This window comes from Lathamus discolor, chromosome 6, assembly GCF_037157495.1.
Source record: "Lathamus discolor isolate bLatDis1 chromosome 6, bLatDis1.hap1, whole genome shotgun sequence".
Lineage (NCBI taxonomy): Eukaryota > Metazoa > Chordata > Aves > Psittaciformes > Psittacidae > Lathamus > Lathamus discolor.
The window spans coordinates 46,210,703-46,216,860 of record NC_088889.1 but is presented as its reverse complement, the minus strand read 5'-3'; positions in this window follow the sequence as shown (position 1 = coordinate 46,216,860).

The window sequence follows — 6,158 nt, the reverse complement described above, 5'->3', positions numbered from 1 at the left end:
TTCACTTGACCCAGTGAAGCTTCATCTGTCATGCCAGAGAGTAAGGACATCTCACTGGATGTAAAGGACATTGAAGAAAGGGAATCAGCTAGTATATTAGAGTGAGTGTTAATAATAATATAAACCCTTAAGAAAAACAAACGGATTAATTTTAAAGAGGAAGATTACTTCTGGCAGTTTTGCCTTTTGGTTCTGTGTTCTCATCAACATTTTAAACCATTCAATTTCAAATATCCTCAGAATTCACAAATAAGACAGGAAATCCAATACTTTATTGATGCTTACAGCCAGAAAAACGAAGAAGCTCTGATTTAAATGGTCAGGCTGGCCATCCTTCAAGCTATCATTCTTTTAAATCCCCGTGCTCCAGCAGTTTGCTCTGAGACTTGCAGCTCATCTGATTCCCACTTCTGAGAACTAAATTCTCTGAAACAAGTAGATAACCTCCACTGGTTATGATTTTATGACATTAGTTTAATTAGCAGGTCATCCTTCTACTTGAGACAAGCGAAGTAAGTAATTATTCTATTTTACAGCACTGCTGTTCAGGTACTATTGACAACTGATTTTTTTTTTCATACTAAGCAACACAGAGATTGGATACTCAAAGGAAACTATAATTCTCTTGAGAGAAAAATTAAAAAATGATGTCTGGTCACTTTATACATGGCAGGTCTCCAAGTACATGCTGAATTGCAAAAATATAACACATTTGAAAAGAATATTTATGTGTCCTTTCTTCACTACATGTGCGGTATTTTTCTCCCATGTCACAAAAACTGTAACCACAATTTACAAGTATATGCACAATCAAATTGCTATTGATTTAGCAATGCCTTTCTTTGATGTCCCTTGCCTTAACCTCATTTATAAAGCTGTTTTGCATTATTTCAAACTGTCAATGATTTGTGACTCATGAATATTCAAATCTAATTTGCACTTACCTTTTTTGCATGCATGCTTACTTGTAATATGTCTCATTTGCCCTTTGTTTTGTGTTTATTTGCAGATTGTTTAGTGAAGTAAACTCTGTTTTTAAAGTAATAGCATCTAGTTAAACACAAGTTGTGCAATTCTCACCTTACTGCATTTTTATATCACTGTAATTCCATTAACTTCACTAGTTTCTCCTGCTTAACTAAAGAGAATGAAGTCCGTGAACTCCTTCTGTTTTCTCTCTGCTCCTGAATTAGCATCAACATCACTTAGCATGTTTCACTGGAATAGCAATGTTTTTATTTAGTATTCCATTCAGAAAGAAATATAAAGACTAAGCCCTCTCATCCTAATGTTTCAAGCTTTAGGACAGTTCAGATCTTCAGATCCAAGTAATGATTTAGAATTCATTCCACTGTCTTATAAGTGTTCACTGATAACACTTCATTAACAAAGGAAAAAAATACTTCATTTGACTTATTTTTGTGGCTATGGTAAATCCAGTGGAATAAATCCTCAAATTAAGAATACTTTTAAAATAGTATGCCCTTCCCCAGAAAAAAAAAAAATAATACATCTAGAAGTATAATAATTGCAGCACAGGGAGTCTGAAATCCCATTCTTTGCAAGCTTGCTAATCTAAAAAACAAAAATAAAAAAATAAATAAGAAGTCTGTTGAACTGTTAGTTGCCCAAGGAAAGCAGGATCGAGGTCTTTCTTTGCATTGCTTTTCCCTTGAATGGAAGATTATGTAATGAAAGCAATGCCTCTCTCAAATACTAGGAATTGTTCTAGATGTTTATTTCGGGAGCAGTTACCAGGAATATATTGGCTGCAGACAGGACCTTCTTCAATAAATGAAGTCTGGAAACAACAGAAAAAAAAAAAAAAACATGCTTTTGGATCAAACAATATGATCTTACTTGAGTATCAAAAGCCATTTGCCTGGGGAAGTGATCTGAAGTTAAGCCAATGGGGAGAAGAAAGGCAACTGATGATTTTCTGTGGTGTTTGAAAGCTGAAATTAACCTAGAGTGACAAAACGAGTTATGTTCTTGGGTTCATACTGCAACCCTATTTACAAGGCAGCTCTAGGGGGTTCAGATGGCTCATGTTTTGATCATGTTTATGACCATATATATGAACATTAAAGGAAGCAGGATTTTTCTTTGAACAAGTATTAGGTGAATACATTTCCTTTATGGATTGAATCTTGCTCATTTGGAGCCATTATGAGGCTTTGAATGAATACCTGTATGAAACAAAAGCATGCTGGCACAGACACAGATATTTCTTGGGCACTTTTATTATTCATTTAGTCTCCTGTTTAAAAGTCTTCAACCTGCCTGTTGGGAAATAGAGCAAGTGTGATAGGTGACCAGTGACACATCAAGAGTAATGATATGAAAAGCCCAGCTGAACATATTGTGAATGATTCTTAGGCTGGAAACTGTTTGCCTAAGCTATTCTTGGTGAATATTTTGAAGTAAAGAGGTTCCTCTGAGGACCAATTGTACTGCCCAGATGTGATGTGGGGTTCCCAACTGGGAATAAGAGATCAGAGCCCAGAAAATATGGCTGCATTCACCAAAGAGTTCATTTCAAATGAATAGTTTTCTCAGCTCTTCCATAAAAGAGAAAAATATTGCAAATGTTTATTTTTAGATTTGCACATGAATAATAGAAACAAAATGATACAAGTATTTAATGTGAAACAATTTTTTAAAAGTATCTCATATATACGGTAATAATTACATATTAGTAGGTTAGTAATGCCAGGACCATGTTTTCAAATGGCATGTCTCAGCTGTTGTGAAGTCCAAGGTAAAGTCATGTGCCCTCATACACCCAAGAAATAGTGTTATCCAGTATGACACATGCCTAGATATGTCTTACTGTGATCGTAATACAGCCTCAAGGTAAGAGTACAGGACAATGACTTGTGTGTTATTTCTTCAATGCTGTTTATGTTTATCTATTTAAAAAAAAAAAAAAAAAAAAGAAAGGCTTCTGCTAGAACTATTTATGTCATTGATCAATAGAACTATCAGTGATGGTTTATAAATGCATGAGACGTTTTAAATTTAGCATGTACTTTAAAAAAGAAATCTATTAGAAAAGTAACTTGATCATGTTCCATTACTGAAAAGCTTGTTCATTTTGAAAAACACTTTTGAAAAAGCAGAATGTACCACCATGACATGAGAGATACTTAAAGTGTCAAAAAAAACCCATAGCTGTGAATCACAAAAGTAAGAATTAAAGAACTGATGTTTTCTTGTGCTGAGAGCTTACTGCAAGGGTTGTGACTGTTCACAATTACTATCAGTAGGACCTGGAAAGCTGTCTACTTCGCACAGGCAGACTTGGCATCCTGCAAAACTACCCCGCAGAATCCCACCCTGTGTCCTTAGTTCACGTTCTCCTTCAGTCAAATGGGACCTTGGGACAGAGATTTGGGCTTGACGATGTTGAAGGCTGTCAGCATATAAAATATTGTTAACAGAGATTCACAGAACTGAGGTGTTTTTCTATTAGGACTTTTGGTCCCCCTAATAGATGAGGCCTATAGACCTTGGCAGCCTTTCTTATGAGCAAGGATTAAAACTGGTAGCATCTCAGGGTCTAGAGTTTTGGACCTACTTTGTTATGCAGTGTCATGCTGTAGGACAATTTCTAATGTACTAACATTACAGTCAGTGGTAGTACAGCACAGATGAGATTTGCTGTTTGAGTTTATTGGCTAACTGTGATGGGAAAAACATGGTGAGTGGAAATATGTAAACACAGTAAGACTGCTAGATATACAATTTAGACCCAGGGTTTGCTGTTTAGAATTCAGAGCGGACTCTGCCCTTTAACACCACTACCAGGGAGAATATACCATCTAATTCACCATGAATACAGATACCCAGATTTTTTTATTCTAACATGGAAAACCTGGTGATGTCCAAGAACATGTTATGACTAGTGTTGTCACTCTGCTTCCTCTCCATCAGTCCGGTAGGAACCATTTTCTCCCTTGGGAGCTGGATCTTCTCTGCAATGCTACTGTGAATCATCCTGTTCAACCTACCAAGACCCAAATGGAATAAGATTTTCAAAATTATGAACAACAGAGGGAAAAAAATAAAGTGAGAATAATCATGGAGGATTCACCTTCATATAATAATGTATATCAAGTAATGTATTTTCCCTGCCTTATGTTACACCTGAGTCTCATTGCCTTGCATTAGTGAGGTAATTAATGTAGCAGGGGAGGTGAAAGGAGCCAAAGAGATGACAGCAGGCATGTGTGAGAAAGAAGGCAAGTGTAGGTCTGAATGGTGGGCAGTGGAAAAGTGTTTTCAACATGCATTTTGTAAATCTTAAAACAGGGTAGAGGAGTGCATACAGAGGAGAAGGAGATGTGGTGCCTCTTTTAATCCTTCATCCATGATTGTGTCCTGATTGTCTTCTGACAACAGGGAGGGCGAAGTCCTGCAGTCCAAGGCAACATGTCTAATTTTCTTGTATAGCTTAGATCACTTACTGTGAGGGGTTAAACTAAGAAAAATCTAAATTAATATGTATCCTGCTTGGGTAGGAAAATATATATATATTTCATATATATATATATACACACACATACATATATGTACTTCTTTTTAGACCTAAGGCTTCTTAGGGGAAATGCTGTATCCAAGGGCTGTTCTGTGAGCTGGGAGTGCTGTACTAAACCTTTGGGGCAAATGTTTGCATTGAATTGTTGAAAGAATCTGAGATTGGCAACGCCACCCTGCCCTTGGCTAATGAGCCTTCCCCGAGAGAATATCAAGTGCAATTACCTTTCAGGGAATAACAACATACCAAAGAACCATGGACCCTGCAGAGAAAAACGAAACACACATTCGTAGGTAGAAACCGCTATGAATCAGCATTAATTATCCAATAGAGGGAACAGGGTTGCAATAAGTCTCCGTTCCTGACTCACACCATAGATCACACCAAATGTGAGCTACTTACAGAAAAAATATTTGCAAAGTTCAGCTTGCCCTAACCCCTTCACCTCCCGTGTACACTGCTGCACTCCAGCCGGTGTGGGGGGCAAGTTTCCCGACCCTCAATTTGGAGGCGTCTGGGACAGGCGACAAAGGGGCTGGTGGCCATGAGGGACTCGTGGACCTCAATCAGCGTGACAGTTGTTACTCTAACGCCAAGACTCATTCAAGGTCTCCCCGTGTGCCGGCGCGGCCTCGGACACAACTCTTCCCCACAAGCCTTTACGGAGGGGGTCTCCGCCTTCAGAGCCGGGGGAACTTCGTTCCCCAACGTCCGCTTGCCCCGGCAAACGCAGAAAGGGGGAACGGTTCCTGGCGCTCGGGCTCTGCTGTGCGCATTCCCAGGATGGAGACCGGGCGGGACGGGAAGTGGGGGGAGTGGGAAAACCTCATATTTTGCGCCCAGCGACTGGGAAAACTTGGAAAGTGCATGTCCAGCTCTGGAGAGATGCGAAGGGCTGCCGGCCGGCGCCGCGCCTCCTCAAGCCTGCGCTTTCGTGCTGAGGCACATCCTCCCTGGGGGCAGGGCCTACGCACGGAGCCTCCGCGGCGGCGGAGCGGGGCGGGAAGCGCAGTCCACCGCGGAGCCCGGCAGCTGCTGCCCTGCGCGGCCCGGAGAGGCTCCCCAGGGAGCCGGGAAAGCCCGCCTCAAACTCTTCGGACGTGAAAACGGCGCGGAGAAGGGCTGGCTGCTTTGCTGAAACGAGGCACACAGATATTGAGTTTGTCAGGGATCATAAAACGTGAATTGATTATTCAAACAACCATTGATTATAAAAGAATGCTTACTGCAGCGATGGGAAAGGTTAAAAGGAAATTGACCCTCTGCGTACGTGACATAAAGTCATTAGGTAAATGAGATATTCATGCAGGGTGTAATCAAGGTCATGTTAATTTTATTTGCGGTATTCAGCTCAAATCTGGACCTTCGTTTGGGGGCGGCAAATTGTCCCCGAGGGAGCCGAACCACCAGGTAGACCCCAGGTGCCGCAAGAAAAGGTAAATACATGCCAAGGAGGCTAGCGAATTCCTCCCGAAGCCCCGTGCTTGCGGCGGGCCCAAGCCCCAGCCCCTGTGCGACGGCAGGAGCGCTTGCCTTACCGGTGACCGCAGAGAGGCGCAGAGAGGCGAGGAGCGACGCGCAGGATCGGGCCTCTCCGGAGAGGTGTTCTCACCTCTCT